This window comes from Triturus cristatus, chromosome 3_2, assembly GCF_964204655.1.
Source record: "Triturus cristatus chromosome 3_2, aTriCri1.1, whole genome shotgun sequence".
In the NCBI taxonomy this organism is placed as follows: Eukaryota; Metazoa; Chordata; class Amphibia; order Caudata; family Salamandridae; genus Triturus; species Triturus cristatus.
Window position 1 is genome coordinate 1,184,987,829 of NC_140584.1, and position 16,615 is coordinate 1,185,004,443.

At 42.6% G+C, this 16,615-nt stretch overlaps 1 protein-coding gene across 1 annotated transcript in view; it reads right to left on the minus strand.

Annotated features, from left to right (window-relative positions):
* Window positions 1-16,615, minus strand: part of LOC146859403 (acid-sensing ion channel 4-like) — a 166,431-nt gene that overhangs the window by 115,976 nt on the left and 33,840 nt on the right. The window lies entirely within an intron of this gene.

A 16,615-nucleotide genomic window follows, 5' to 3' on the forward strand; every position in this document is an offset into this window, starting at 1 on the left:
TGAGGCACTTTATCAGTCCCTTATACGTCCCTGTTTGATCGCTGGGAAATGTTATGAGCAGGTCCTCCACTTCATCCCCTACGAAACTTAGAAACATGTCAATGTGTTTGGCCTCAGCGATGTCTGTGGCGTGCATGTATCATTCAAATTGCCGAATCCATCGTTCCCATCTGATGCTTGTCTGTAGTTCCGACAGGCTGAATGGTAGTGGTCTATGAAATAGGGCCTGTGCACTGTTCTTATCACTTGCGGGGTCAGTCATTTTTTTGTTCAGCTCTTGTGTAGGTCTTTTCGTGCGTACTTCTTTTCTTGTAGTTTCTTCTTTTTCCTCAATTATTCCTTTATGTCTCTCCTTCCACCTTTATTTGGTGGTGTTTCCTCTTATTCCGTTGTATTTTCCTTTTACTTCGCCCTTTTTCTTGTTTTATATCACCCAATTTCTTCTTTTTAGGCCTTTTAAGTATTTGTCTGACCTCAAAATGGCCTCTTCCTATTCTTTGCTCCTCAATGGCTCCGCTGCCTGACCTTAAGATGGCCGCCGAGATTTTGGTGGGCGAGATTTGAGATTCCTTGTATGGCCTGACCTTAAGATGGCCGCCGGGTCTTCCTCAGCCTCTCATTGGCTGCTCTGCCTGACTCAAAGATGGCCGCTGAGATTTCTCTTGAAATCTGCACGCGGGAAGCTCAAGGCTGTCTTGGCAGTCGGCTTCTTTCGCGGTCGGGTGCTTTTCTTACCTCCCCTTCAACCACCTCACTTGATGCGGCCGGGGTGGGCTCCCAATGTCGCTGCAGGCGCCAGCACGTGGACCAGTGTGGGCTCCTGGCTCCACTTTCCTCGCGATCGGGGTGGGCTCCTGATTTCGCGTCTTCTTCTTTTGGGGGGACATGGACCAGGGTAGACTCCTGATTTCATCTTCTTGCAGGCAGATGAGCTCCCGACGGCACGGTTTTCGTTCCGACGGTCGGCAGAAGAGGGTGGGCTCCTGGCTCCGTTTGGACGTCGTTGAGGGGAGCACGCTTCTAATGTCGATTCCCGATTCCACCTTCGCCGCCAGTTGTCGTGTTCTGGGAATGACCCACGCAGAGACAGGTAGGTGCTTACACCACTCTTTATTGGTTTCTCTGCTGTGCCCACATGTACGTCCGTTCCTCTTGCCCTTGTGTCCAGTACTGAGCCCTCCCCGCTCCCTGACCGGAAGTTGTGTCCGGTATCTGTCCCCTCCCCATGTTCGGGTGGAGGGTCCCAGTGCCCCCTTGAACCAGGTCCCTACACTTAGCTCAAAGACAAACGTGCACCCAGGGAACACCCTGATTGATCCCACAGATAGACAATTATACTAAAAATAGGTCTGAGGAAATTGGCCCCAATAAACCACGTTTGGCCAAAGGCACATGTTCCCAACCCCCTCGAGCTGGAAATAGGGGAGAATAGGATAATGGAACAATTATTGCACTATCCTTTCTCCCCGACCAATATACTAGGACGGGACCTACTGTCCAAGCTAAGAATGTCCATCCAGTTTACTGAGAATGGGACTATAGCCTGCTCCTCCCCTGAAGCCTCCCCACTAGATTACAAACCAGCAAAACTCTCCCATGCCATGGGGATGCCAGCCAGGGTGATCCTGGTTTGTTGAGCCCCCTTCAAGAGGGTAGTTCTGAACTATACGGGAAGCCTCTTAAAGTTGTATAGACTTGCCCGGCAGTGGACAGGCTATGCACACCACCTCTTGGGAGAGACAGCCAAAAGGATAGCATGTAGGGTACGCAGAGAGCCAGAGACCCAGGATCATGACACACACATGCCCACTGCATCCCCCAACGCTAAGTGGGGAGCAGGCCCACGGCATATAGAGATAATGGCGGTAGCAACCAGACCCTGCACATCCCTGGGGTTACCTGGTTCAGACTCTGTCACCAGACTGGCACCTCCAGAGTAGGGAAGCTGCACAGACACGGTAACCCTGTGCCGAGAGATGTCCCCCCGACACTAGGGGAACCCCTACCTGTTACCAAATGGGGTACCTAGACGAGTGACCTCTGGAGACAACTCTGCATGCCCGACTATCAGAGCAACAGCCCAAGGAGATGTCCCCATCAGTCACATCAGAAAAATCCCCAGGACCAGAGTGGGCAGGCTTCCATCCACATACCCCATGCAGGGCCCCCTTTGAATGAACAAGAACCAGACAAGAGCACTCCCAAAGGGTCTGCAGCGACCAGGAGCGTGCTAGTGGCACCTGACTGGAAGACTCAGCCAGGGAAACCCAGAGGGCCTCAACAGAGTGCCCGTACCAGAGGGCAAAAAGGCTGGCAACCCCCAAATTCTAGAGAAGGCCACTATTGTTACCGAAGAAACCACAGGATCGACGACTGCTGCCTAAAAATATATCACGAGCAGAAAACCCATCCACAAAACCAAGCCGAGATCAAACCGAGTGCACAGCACATTCAGCCACGAGGAAATCAGCCCGCAAACACACTACCATGACAAGGACAAGATGGTTGGCCAACCACATGGCAACTGCAGCAGGCAGGGAACTCAGCCCAACAAGCACCAGGGCCACAGCCACGGCAGGGAGGGGTAACTGCCTGGGGAGGTAATACCTTTACGCATATCTCCCAATCCAAGCACTCAGTAAATCCAAATCCCAGTAGGACACCCACTTCAGAAAACTCACAACCACAAAGACTAGTGACACAGCATTAGGGAAACACTCAATCCTTTACTTGGGAAAACCCCAGGGTTGGCATACTCTGTTGACGAATGTATGACGTTGCAACGCATACATTTACAAGGCATGCCTTTGCAATGCAGTTTTTACATCGCAACATTCTTTACAACGCATACATTTACATCGTATACCACTCCAACAAATTTTTTAAAACTACATTTACAACGCAATCCATTACATCGCATTATACATTTACAACGCGTACCATTACAATGCATACCATTACATTGCATTTAAGGTAAGCGTTGGATAGCGCAGGAGTAAAAATTACTATTCTAACTCCAGGGGGTGCAACAGTAGGGTAAGTGTTGGATAGTGTAGGGGTACTATGCGTTGTAATGGTATGCGTTGTAATGACATGCGATGTAATGCCTGCGTTGTAGTGACATGCATTTTAGTGTCATGCGTTGCAGTGACATGCGTTGTAAAGGATGTTGCGATGTAATGACTGTGTTGTAAATGTAGTGCGATTTTATGACTGTGTTGTAAAGGGTGTTTCCCCTGTTGACTGGGTGTTCACACTAGAGTTCACAATCCAGGTGCCCACAGGGGCCTGGGGTCCTACTGCCTGGGCTCCCACTGCTATTGATCCCCGGGGTGGGGTTGGCTGATCATGCCCCCAGGGGAGTGACAGTCTGACGATGGAGCAGGACGGCTCCAACTGATGCATAAAAGCAGGCACCGAGGTCCCTTCCCCCAAGTCACTAGGGGGAGCCCCAGATTGAAAGGACCCCATTCTTCCACACTTTTCAGGCCTCTACCAAATGGAGGCCCCCTTTTTGGTTCCAAAATGAGACGATGCTCCAGTGCCAGAAGCCAGGTTTTCCGTGCACTTGGGGCGTTGAGATGACTCATAGAACTTCGTAGTCCACGCACACATTTGGCGCAAAGCCATTAGAGAAATTTCACCAGGCAATCAGCCGTCTCAGTTCATTACTTGCAGCACGACAAGTCCCAGCCACGCACCTGACTCCCATCGTAAGCAGGACATTCTGCCTCCTCCTCTCTACTACTGCTCCCAAACACATCCAAAGTCTCATCAGATCTATCCCCTCCAAAGTAGCGGGAGTAGCTAGTCACCGGGTAAAAAGCCCCTGATTCCCAGCGAGGGCAGCAGACCCAAAAGCATCCTAGATCCGAGGGAGAGGACAGTGACAGGAGGTAAAGGGTTTCCATAGAAGACCATCAAAGCCCCCCCGCACAAAGTGCATAGATAGGCTCACCACTGCACCCACACAGGGCCTCATGAAACATCGTCCAAGGAAGCAACAGGCTCAATCCCAGTCATGGCCACATCCAAATCCCGGGAGCCACAAAACAGCTTCCCAGCGACCACATGACCCCAGTCCATAGAGGTCAAATCAATCAAGTCCATTAGCGTTACCCACAATGGGCCGAGCACACGAGCCCCAATGCCACACCAGACACTCGACGAAAACACAGCAAACAAACACGATTCCAGCCATTCCCCTGCAGGACCGTACGGGTCACAAATGACTCCCTGACTACCTCTGATAGGCTGCGTTAGAAGCAGCATCACCCAAACTACAGGCAAACGCCCAAAAGAACCTGCACAAACCAGTCCAAAATCCACAAACTTTCCAGAAGGAGGGCGTAACCCAACAACCCAACCCCATTAGAGAAAAACTCATTACACGCCACGTGCAGGACCCGAGGGATGCCCACGCATGAGTTAATAAAGACATCTTCGAATGGAGCAGCCCACAAAGGACAAATACTGTCCCCACCGTAGCAAGGAGAGCAGGGAAACTAAAGTAAAAAAAGCCCTGAACTAGCCTAAAGTCACCAAAATGCTAGTGCCTCCTTCCAGTACCCCACTAGAAAATTTTGCTCAAAGTGGAGCCATAGAGTGTATCAGTAAAACTGAATGCAGGAGTTTTCTAGAAAACTGCATTTTGTGTTTTTATGTATCAAGCTAACCTACAACCCACAGCTCTTATCCTACAGGTGTGCATTCGAGCCTCACGTGCACCAACATGGCTGCCGTCCTCCATCCCTTTGATCAAACTTCCAAAAGGACTTAAGCAAGGCCAGCTGCTCAAGAACACAGCCGACAAATTGACTTTACAACAACCTTGTTTATAAAAACACTTTTTGCACCGCACCAAGACAAGACACACCCGGGTGCCCAGATGACAGACATCTCCCCTGAAGACCATCCCACAACCTATAAATGATTTTTTATGTTATGCTTTTATGTATTCTTGTACACACTCTAGTTGCCTGTGTGCTCTGGCACCCAGTGTGCCTAGTCTCATTAAATCTACTTCAACAGTCTTGCCACGCCTGTGCAGGGACCTCTCACGCCTCACACCTATGCTGGAGCAAATGCTAGCATTCCTCACGCACTACATAGCGCACTCCTACACAACACCTGGTATCAACATATGACCTCCATGGGCCCTGTTACATATATTCACTGATACCCAAAACCATAGGCACAGACAGAGATAGCCCCCAAAAATGCAAAATGCCTCATCCACCTGTACCGATGCAGGATCAGGGCCAAGATTCCACCCAATAGAGTAGAACCCCGTAGAGCAACAGAAAACATCACCCTTGCGAGACCAACCCCACAGCACGGTACCTTTTTACCGAACCTAGCAACATCTAAACCAAGGTAGACAGGATGCGCAGAAGGGGTGCTATAGGGGAGGACACTGTTCGTACAGCAATTAGGTTTGTTGATTATATTCTTTTATCATTTCTCATCCAGTTCAACTTCATTGCCTCGTTAAAAACCAATATTTTCACATGAGCGGCTGTTCTCGGGATATATTGTTCCTAAGATCCTTGTGATACCGTGACATGACCAGTCGGCCTCCTATCATCGCACTATGGATCTTAAGGTATGACTGAATCTCCCGACATTTAACTTGAAGCCGCGAGCAATTAGCGATTTTTCGCTTTCTTGAAATGTACCCATTTAGTCGCATTCATGTTTAATTTAGTTTGGGAATGGGCGCCTCAAGCTCCAACTAGACTACCTAAATTGCCATTACTTCTCTTATTGTCCAGACACATTAGGAAATTAATTTCTTATCTCCATTATAACGTCTCCACTATGACGCCTTATCCTAGATCTTAGCAAATAGCTGTTACTCATCACCACTTTCGCTAGAATTTATAACTTATGAAATGTTAGCTTTCAGATTCTGTCCCTTGAGGTTTTTCGGCTATCAGACACTAGCTCTTTACAATCATTGCTCAGGATCTTTCTATATTTATTTTTATTTTTAGTTTATATTTTGGTGTAATTCTATTTTTCCTCTAGCTTGCAAGCAGTTAAAGGAATTAACCATCTTAACGAACAGAACAAGGGGTTCTTACCGATCTTGAAGCTTTCCTGATCTGAGCCTCTACCGCACAACTTGCAGGTTTTGCCTTTTTTTGTACAAACCAAGCCAAACCTGGGTTAAATGATTCTTTAATGGGTGCTTCTCTTCTCCTATTCTTTCCCATTTTAGGACACTTATTGTAGTGGTTCCTCTTACAGCCCTCCCTATGATCGCTTCTCTATCTTATTTGATTTTCCTTAGGATTTGAACTTAGGTGAGGTCTAAAATCCATATAGTATATTATATATTCATTTTTTTTCTATTTTTTGTTGTTGTTATCTCCATCATTATAGCACTATTTATGTTCAGGTTACTTGTATTCCCTCTTTCTGTTCCTCTATGGGCAACCTATCCTATGAGAGATGGCTTACAATGTGCAGTTCTTTGGTTATTACGTCCTTATTATCTTTATTATATATGTTTATTTATCAAGTTTTTGGTTGTGTTAAATTGAAACCCAACTTGAGCGCCTGCTCGCCACACCATTTTGGTTTAAAATTGATTTGTGAACAAAAATTTATCATTTATTGATGTGCTTTATTTTACAATTGATGTATGTGATGTGAACAACTGATAAATTATTACATTACTCCCAATGAGATGTTTATTTCTTTGAATTTTACCTATCCGCAGGCCCCCTGTGATTATAGAAAACGCCCTGAAGAAGGTGGCACCCTGATGGTTGGGTGATTGCACCGAAACGCGCGTCGGCGTGTCTTTTTGTACGATCTGGCGTGTCTCTTTGTACGATCTAGTGGTGTTCAACAAATTAGACACTCCAAGACTGTGAGGAGATTGTTTTTTTGTGTATTTAAAAATATTTTAATGTAGAGCAAATGTATGTTTTATGTATGGGTTGATTGTGTAAGATTGTATGGGTTGTTTGACGAGCATGACTGTGATTTAACTGTTTATACACTCCTCCAACCCCTCTGTGGGAGCCCAGCTTGATTTTTTGCATATATCCTTTCAAAAAATCTGTCTTTTTGCTTATTTTGAGCACATGTTTATTTTTTTTTTGTATATTTATCAACAAAATTATTGAACAAAAAGAATAAAGAAAAATATAATCTTCAATCACAATTTATAGTTGTTTGTGTGCTCTCTTCCTAATGGTGTGGCCGTTGGCGACCCCTTGTGGGTGAGTTATTAGTGTGATTCATTCGATCCACCTTTATCTAAACAGGTAGAGCATTACTTTTGTTCGAGTTATTGACTTTGTCCCCTACTGCTCTCCCTATATTCAAATTGGGGTACCCCTTCTCCTAGTGGATATTCCTTTCCAGCCTTGTTTGCTGGGGGGTTACGCTTTATGGTTTGATTCATTTCATATCCAGTTTGTTTCTGCACATTTCATTCCATCCTCTTTTTCTTCTCCATCACATTGACCTCAGATATAATCAAAAGGAACGAACTAATCTAACCAATATAATTCGTTCTTGTTCAGCTCTGAGGATTTCTTTTCTTTTTTCATCTGTCCTTTTAAATTAATTTTTTGCATTTCATTTATCTTATTAGTTTATTTATGGATAGTATCAAAACATTTGGTTTCTCGGATGAGGACTATGCACGCCTTATAGGTTCAAACACAGAATCAGATAAACTTTTTTTCTCTTTCTAAAGGCCCTAATGAGGAATGGACAAAACTTTATAATTTAAAGAAAAAAAACAAACGCACTGAAGCACATGCAAATTTCATTCTAGAATACCTTAAAGCAGGAACAATCCCCATCGGCCTTAGAGTCAGAAACATCCCTGGTCTCTTTGTGGAAATCAGGCTATTCTTAGAAAAGTGGGCCCTAATCTCAAACAGATGCTCACGGGATTGGATGATCCTCATTGTGGAAACAGCGAGAGAAGTTATCCGTCTATTAAATATCGAGATATTAGAACTCGAGGAGAAACTTAAACTCTCTAGTGGCCTCGAAGAAGGCAAGAAGAAGTTAGAGGAAATCACATCTGAACTAGAGTCATTTAGCGAATATCTCCTTAAAAGAAAAACCGACAAACTCAGGAAGGACATTAGATAATTCTCTCAAGAGAGAGCCTATCCATTCTTATCGGAAAACTTCTATGCTCCATCAGGTGAATATACCACTGATTTACAACGTAACAATAAACGAGTAGTAACTTTTTCAGACACCACTGACTCAGACAGTGAGGGATCTCCTCATTACAACCCACAATTTCGGTCTGGTACGGACAATTACCAGGGACAAAACCGTTTTTTAGGGAATCGGAGGGGCGGTTTTCGCCCCAGATATCAAAACCAATACCAAAACCAATATCGAGGTCAGTATCAAAATTCATATTCAAGAAGCGACTTCCAGGAACCTCAAACAACCCAGAGGTGCCAGGAACCAGCACAACCACAGAGATACATCCGCACACGTCACAACCAATATTGGAGAACCTAACCAAAATTCCAGTCTTTAACCTGTCGTCCTATCAAATGGACAATTCTACTGAAACTCTTCTAACAAAGGGCCTTTCATTTGTCCCTTCTATGAACCTTAACAGATTCGAACTTATGAAGGACCTACATGTGTTCTTCCGCAAAGTACGACTAAAAAGTTTCTTTCAAAATATTATGGACTCTGCTCCTAACAATAATTTATCGGGATTGAAACCACCATCCAATTTCACACCTAACATTGAACAGGTGGGCAAAGAAGTGGAATGCTTTGAGAAGGCGGTTCTTAATAAAATCCAAAACGCCCTCGAATTTATACCATATGCTTCCGACAATATACCCAAAGAAGAAAAATTGGCATTGACCAAATTGAAACAGAATCCTGAGGTAACAATAAAACCCTGCGACAAAGGAGGAGGGATTGTCATCTTTAATACCGATGACTATAAACGAAAGATGGACAACTTATTGAAATCCCCCCAACATTATACCAAGATTCTGAACAATCCTGAACCCAAATTAAAAATGAGAATTCTACGCTTAGTAGAAACTGCCATTGAACGGGGCGAAATTTGCCATCAAGAAGCAGAATACCTTACCCCTACATTCACTAGGTTCCCCATCATATATGGGGTCCCTAAAACACATAAAAACCAAATTGATCCCCCCATGAGACCGATTGTCTCCACAATCGGATCAGCTACAGAACCTTTGTCCAAATACATTGACAAATTTTTACAACCAATGGTGACCAACCTGGAATCTTATGTCAAAGATACTGGACATTTTATATCTAAAATCGAGGGCCTTCAATTTAACCATCATAAAGAATTCCTAGTATCAATGGATATCGAATCCTTATACTCAAACATCCCTCAGAAAGATACCCTCATGGTCATTAAGGATATCATGGACACCCAGACGACATTACATAACAGCAAATTCCTCATGGAATGTCTTAAAACTGTTCTCGAGGAAAATTACTTTGAGTTTGACGGAGACATCTATCATCAAATCAAAGGTGTCAGCATGGGGGCATCATGTGCCCCCAGTGTGGCCTGCCTATACATGGGGCACTTTGAAAAAAAGAACATCTACAATGAAGTGGCCCCATATTACGAGAACATCCGATATTGGGCACGCTTCATTGATGACATCTTTTTCGTTTGGCAAGGCGAGAGGGACAATCTCGATGAATTCCTATCATGGATCAATCTGGCAGACCCCAATCTGAGATTCACTGCCCGGATTAGTAACATAAGTTTGGAATTCTTGGATGTGGTAGTGAAACACGAAAATGCTCAATTGAAAGTTACACTCTTCACTAAACCTACATCGAGAAACACTCTCCTTCATTTTGACAGTTTCCACCCGTCCAGCCAGAAAAATAGCATCCCATTTGGCCAATTTCTACGCCTTCGTAGAAATTGCACCTCAATTCAGGATTACCTTTACCACTCAGAATCTATGAAACTAAAATTCATTCAAAGGGGGTATCCTAAAAAAGTGGTACGCGATGCCTTTAAAAGAGCTCGCTACTACGATCGGGACACTCTGTTTATCCCCAAACAGAAAAAACAAACCGAACAACTGATATGCATTACAAAACACTCCTCGTTTAACAACAAAATCCGACATATTGTCAACTCCCAGTGGCATTTACTAAACCTTGACTCTGATGCACCCAGGATTCCAAAACCGCTATTTGCCTTCAGACGCAACAAAAACTTGAGGAACCTGTTAGTTAAGGCCAAATACACAAGCTCTAAGACCCCACTTGTACAGAAATCCATCACTGGCAGCCAACCTATCCGCGGCCACCACAAATGCGGAACATGCCATGCATGTGCCAATGCCATTGTAAGTGAAAGAATCAATTTTCGTCATCGTTCGGTAGAACTAGGGGAAATGACCAACTGCCGTACCTCGAATTGTATCTATGTCATCTTATGTCCCTACGGACTACCCTATGTCGGAGAAACCGCGAGGGAATGCAGGGTACGTATTGGAGAGCACAAATCAAACATCAGACGTAACAATCTCTCAGCCCCACTCGTTTCCCATTGGAAAGAGGCGAACCATAATGAAAGTGACTTACGTTACACCATTTTGGAAAAAATACAAAGCCATAAGGGCACTAACATCACTAACATCCGTAAAAAACGTGAGGTTTTTTGGATATTTCTTCTTGATGCTCAAAAAAATGGCCTGAACGAATCGTTGCCATGGGAGAACGCGATATTATAACCTTTTTGAGTTGTTCTCTGGGGGTATTACACCCTGTTGGCCTGGCTTAAACCATCTCTATTGGCCCATTTAATGTTGACTCATTTGGGGATTATATGTGGGGCACACCCTTTACGCTTTCTAACTACATCCTCTCCCAGTTTGTTCAATTACATTCTATCTCGGCAACCCTCCAGACTGCAGTGAACTTTTTTGATCGATTTTTTCTTGGTTAGATTTTTCTGTCTCACTTTTTGACTTTTGTAACTGAATTACGTTTTTTGTATTTGTTTTATAAAAAAAAGATCTCCTGTTTACACATTAATATTCTGTTTTACTTCTGATTCGATTCCATCTTATGAATCTTTTGTGTTGTCTTTTGAGAAACAGTTTTATTTTATTTCATCATTGCGTGCATTCTGAGTACGTCTGAGATTACGTTTTCCCTCTCCCCCGGCTGATGAATCTATCGCGCCATACAGGGAACCAATAGATCGTTTAACTTATCTTTCCGGATTACTCTGAGCACCCATCGGCGTTATGATGCTGAAGTCAATATCACGTGCTCGTTGACGACATAGCTTTGTTGTCTTCTCATTGGTTGACGTTTGTATTTAAAGTCCCAGTTTTACACCCGCCGTTCGCGCGGTTTCTTGCAGCGGTAACCATTCATTCGGAACCTCGCTATCCCTGCCACGCATCGGCTTGAGACATCAGGAACCTATTTACGAGGTAAAAACTAGACGCGCAGATTCCTTTTTCACCCTAGCACTTGAAACGGGAGTTTAGATACTTACATGACTTTGAAATAAACCCAGTGTTTTCTTTTGGGTTATTCGTACAGCAATTAGGTTTGTTGATTATATTCTTTTATCATTTCTCATCCAGTTCAACTTCATTGCCTCGTTAAAAACCAATATTTTCACATGAGCGGCTGTTCTCGGGATATATTGTTCCTAAGATCCTTGTGATACCGTGACATGACCAGTCGGCCTCCTATCATCGCGCTATGGATCTTAAGGTATGACTGAATCTCCCGACATTTAACTTGAAGCCGCGAGCAATTAGCGATTTTTCGCTTTCTTGAAATATACCCATTTAGTCGCATTCATGTTTAATTTAGTTTGGGAATGGGCGCCTCAAGCTCCAACTAGACTACCTAAATTGCCATTACTTCTCTTATTGTCCAGACACATTAGGAAATTAATTTCTTATCTCCATTATAACGTCTCCACTATGACGCCTTATCCTAGATCTTAGCAAATAGCTGTTACTCATCACCACTTTCGCTATTAGGACAATTTATAACTTATGAAATGTTAGCTTTCAGATTTTGTCCCTTGAGGTTTTTCGGCTATCAGACACTAGCTCTTTACAATCATTGCTCAGGATCTTTCTATATTTATTTTTATTTTTAGTTTATATTTTGGTGTAATTCTATTTTTCCTCTAGCTTGCAAGCAGTTAAAGGAATTAACCATCTTAACGAACAGAACAAGGGGTTCTTACCGATCTTGAAGCTTTCCTGTTCTGAGCCTCTACCGCACAACTTGCAGGTTTTGCCTTTTTTTGTACAAACCAAGCCAAACCTGGGTTAAATGATTCTTTAATGGGTGCTTCTCTTCTCCTATTCTTTCCCATTTTAGGACACTTATTGTAGTGGTTCCTCTTACAGCCCTCCCTATGATCGCTTCTCTATCTTATTTGATGTTCCTTAGGATTTGAACTTAGGTGAGGTCTAAAATCCATATAGTATATTATATATTCATTTGTTTTCTATTTTTTGTTGTTGTTATCTCCATCATTATAGCACTATTTATGTTCAGGTTCCTTGTATTCCCTCTTTCTGTTCCTCTATGGGCAACCTATCCTATGAGAGATGGCTTACAATGTGCAGTTCTTTGGTTATTACGTCCTTATTATCTTTATTATATATGTTTATTTATCAAGTTTTTGGTTGTGTTAAATTGAAACCCAACTTGAGCGCCTGCTCGCCACACCATTTTGGTTTAAAATTGATTTGTGAACAAAAATTAATCATTTATTGATGTGCTTTATTTTACAATTGATGTATGTGATGTGAACAACTGATAAATTATTACATTACTCCCAATGAGATGTTTATTTCTTTGAATTTTACCTATCCGCAGGCCCCCTGTGATTATAGAAAACGCCCTGAAGAAGGTGGCACCCTGATGGTTGGGTGATTGCACCGAAACGCGCGTCGGCGTGTCTTTTTGTACGATCTGGCGTGTCTCTTTGTACGATCTAGTGGTGTTCAACAAATTAGACACTCCAAGACTGTGAGGAGATTGTTTTTTTGTGTATTTAAAAATATTTTAATGTAGAGCAAATGTATGTTTTATGTATGGGTTGATTGTGTAAGATTGTATGGGTTGTTTGACGAGCATGACTGTGATTTAACTGTTTATACACTCCTCCAACCCCTCTGTGGGAGCCCAGCTTGATTTTTTGCATATATCCTTTCAAAAAATCTGTCTTTTTGCTTATTTTGAGCACATGTTTATTTTTTTTTGTATATTTATCAACAAAATTATTGAACAAAAAGAATAAAGAAAAATATAATCTTCAATCACAATTTATAGTTGTTTGTGTGCTCTCTTCCTAATGGTGTGGCCGTTGGCGACCCCTTGTGGGTGAGTTATTAGTGTGATTCATTCGATCCACCTTTATCTAAACAGGTAGAGCATTACTTTTGTTCGAGTTATTGACTTTGTCCCCTACTGCTCTCCCTATATTCAAATTGGGGTACCCCTTCTCCTAGTGGATATTCCTTTCCAGCCTTGTTTGCTGAGGGGTTACGCTTTATGGTTTGATTCATTTCATATCCAGTTTGTTTCTGCACATTTCATTCCATCCTCTTTTTCTTCTCCATCACATTGACCTCAGATATAATCAAAAGGAACGAACTAATCTAACCAATATAATTCGTTCTTGTTCAGCTATGAGGATTTCTTTTCTTTTTTCGTCTGTCCTTTTAAATTTATTTTTTGCATTTCATTTATCTTATTAGTTTATTTATGGATAGTATCAAAACATTTGGTTTCTCGGATGAGGACTATGCACGCCTTATAGGTTCAAACACAGAATCAGATAAACTTTTTTTCTCTTTCTAAAGGCCCTAATGAGGAATGGACAAAACTTTATAATTTAAAGAAAAAAAACAAACGCACTGAAGCACATGCAAATTTCATTCTAGAATACCTTAAAGCAGGAACAATCCCCATCGGCCTTAGAGTCAGAAACATCCCTGGTCTCTTTGTGGAAATCAGGCTATTCTTAGAAAAGTGGGCCCTAATCTCAAACAGATGCTCACGGGATTGGATGATCCTCATTGTGGAAACAGCGAGAGAAGTTATCCGTCTATTAAATATCGAGATATTAGAACTCGAGGAGAAACTTAAACTCTCTAGTGGCCTCGAAGAAGGCAAGAAGAAGTTAGAGGAAATCACATCTGAACTAGAGTCATTTAGCGAATATCTCCTTAAAAGAAAAATCGACAAACTCAGGAAGGACATTAGATAATTCTCTCAAGAGAGAGCCTATCCATTCTTATCGGAAAACTTCTATGCTCCATCAGGTGAATATACCACTGATTTACAACGTAACAATAAACGAGTAGTAACTTTTTCAGACACCACTGACTCAGACAGTGAGGGATCTCCTCATTACAACCCACAATTTCGGTCTGGTACGGACAATTACCAGGGACAAAACCGTTTTTTAGGGAATCGGAGGGGCGGTTTTCGCCCCAGATATCAAAACCAATACCAAAACCAATATCGAGGTCAGTATCAAAATTCATATTCAAGAAGCGACTTCCAGGAACCTCAAACAACCCAGAGGTTCCAGGAACCAGCACAACCACAGAGATACATCCGCACACGTCACAACCAATATTGGAGAACCTAACCAAAATTCCAGTCTTTAACCTGTCGTCCTATCAAATGGACAATTCTACTGAAACTCTTCTAACAAAGGGCCTTTCATTTGTCCCTTCTATGAACCTTAACAGATTCGAACTTATGAAGGACCTACATGTGTTCTTCCGCAAAGTACGACTAAAAAGTTTCTTTCAAAATATTATGGACTCTGCTCCTAACAATAATTTATCGGGATTGAAACCACCATCCAATTTCACACCTAACATTGAACAGATGGGCAAAGAAGTGGAATGCTTTGAGAAGGCGGTTCTTAATAAAATCCAAAACGCCCTCAAATTTATACCATATGCTTCCGACAATATACCCAAAGAAGAAAAATTGGCATTGACCAAATTGAAACAGAATCCTGAGGTAACAATAAAACCCTGCGACAAAGGAGGAGGGATTGTCATCTTTAATACCGATGACTATAAACGAAAGATGGACAACTTATTGAAATCCCCCCAACATTATACCAAGATTCTGAACAATCCTGAACCCAAATTAAAAATGAGAATTCTACGCTTAGTAGAAACTGCCATTGAACGGGGCGAAATTTGCCATCAAGAAGCAGAATACCTTACCCCTACATTCACTAGGTTCCCCATCATATATGGGGTCCCTAAAACACATAAAAACCAAATTGATCCCCCCATGAGACCGATTGTCTCCACAATCGGATCAGCTACAGAACCTTTGTCCAAATACATTGACAAATTTTTACAACTAATGGTGACCAACCTGGAATCTTATGTCAAAGATACTGGACATTTTATATCTAAAATCGAGGGCCTTCAATTTAACCATCATAAAGAATTCCTAGTATCAATGGATATCGAATCCTTATACTCAAACATCCCTCAGAAAGATACCCTCATGGTCATTAAGGATATCATGGACACCCAGACGACATTACATAACAGCAAATTCCTCATGGAATGTCTTAAAACTGTTCTCGAGGAAAATTACTTTGAGTTTGACGGAGACATCTATCATCAAATCAAAGGTGTCAGCATGGGGGCATCATGTGCCCCCAGTGTGGCCTGCCTATACATGGGGCACTTTGAAAAAAAGAACATCTACAATGAAGTGGCCCCATATTACGAGAACATCCGATATTGGGCACGCTTCATTGATGACATCTTTTTCGTTTGGCAAGGCGAGAGGGACAATCTCGATGAATTCCTATCATGGATCAATCTGGCAGACCCCAATCTGAGATTCACTGCCCGGATTAGTAACATAAGTTTGGAATTCTTGGATGTGGTAGTGAAACACGAAAATGCTCAATTGAAAGTTACACTCTTCACTAAACCTACATCGAGAAACACTCTCCTTCATTTTGACAGTTTCCACCCGTCCAGCCAGAAAAATAGCATCCCATTTGGCCAATTTCTACGCCTTCGTAGAAATTGCACCTCAATTCAGGATTACCTTTACCACTCAGAATCTATGAAACTAAAATTCATTCAAAGGGGGTATCCTAAAAAAGTGGTACGCGATGCCTTTAAAAGAGCTCGCTACTACGATCGGGACACTCTGTTTATCCCCAAACAGAAAAAACAAACCGAACAACTGATATGCATTACAAAACACTCCTCGTTTAACAACAAAATCCGACATATTGTCAACTCCCAGTGGCATTTACTAAACCTTGACTCTGATGCACCCAGGATTCCAAAACCGCTATTTGCCTTCAGACGCAACAAAAACTTGAGGAACCTGTTAGTTAAGGCCAAATACACAAGCTCTAAGACCCCACTTGTACAGAAATCCATCACTGGCAGCCAACCTATCCGCGGCCACCACAAATGCGGAACATGCCATGCATGTGCCAATGCCATTGTAAGTGAAAGAATCAATTTTCGTCATCGTTCGGTAGAACTAGGGGAAATGACCAACTGCCGTACCTCGAATTGTATCTATGTCATCTTATGTC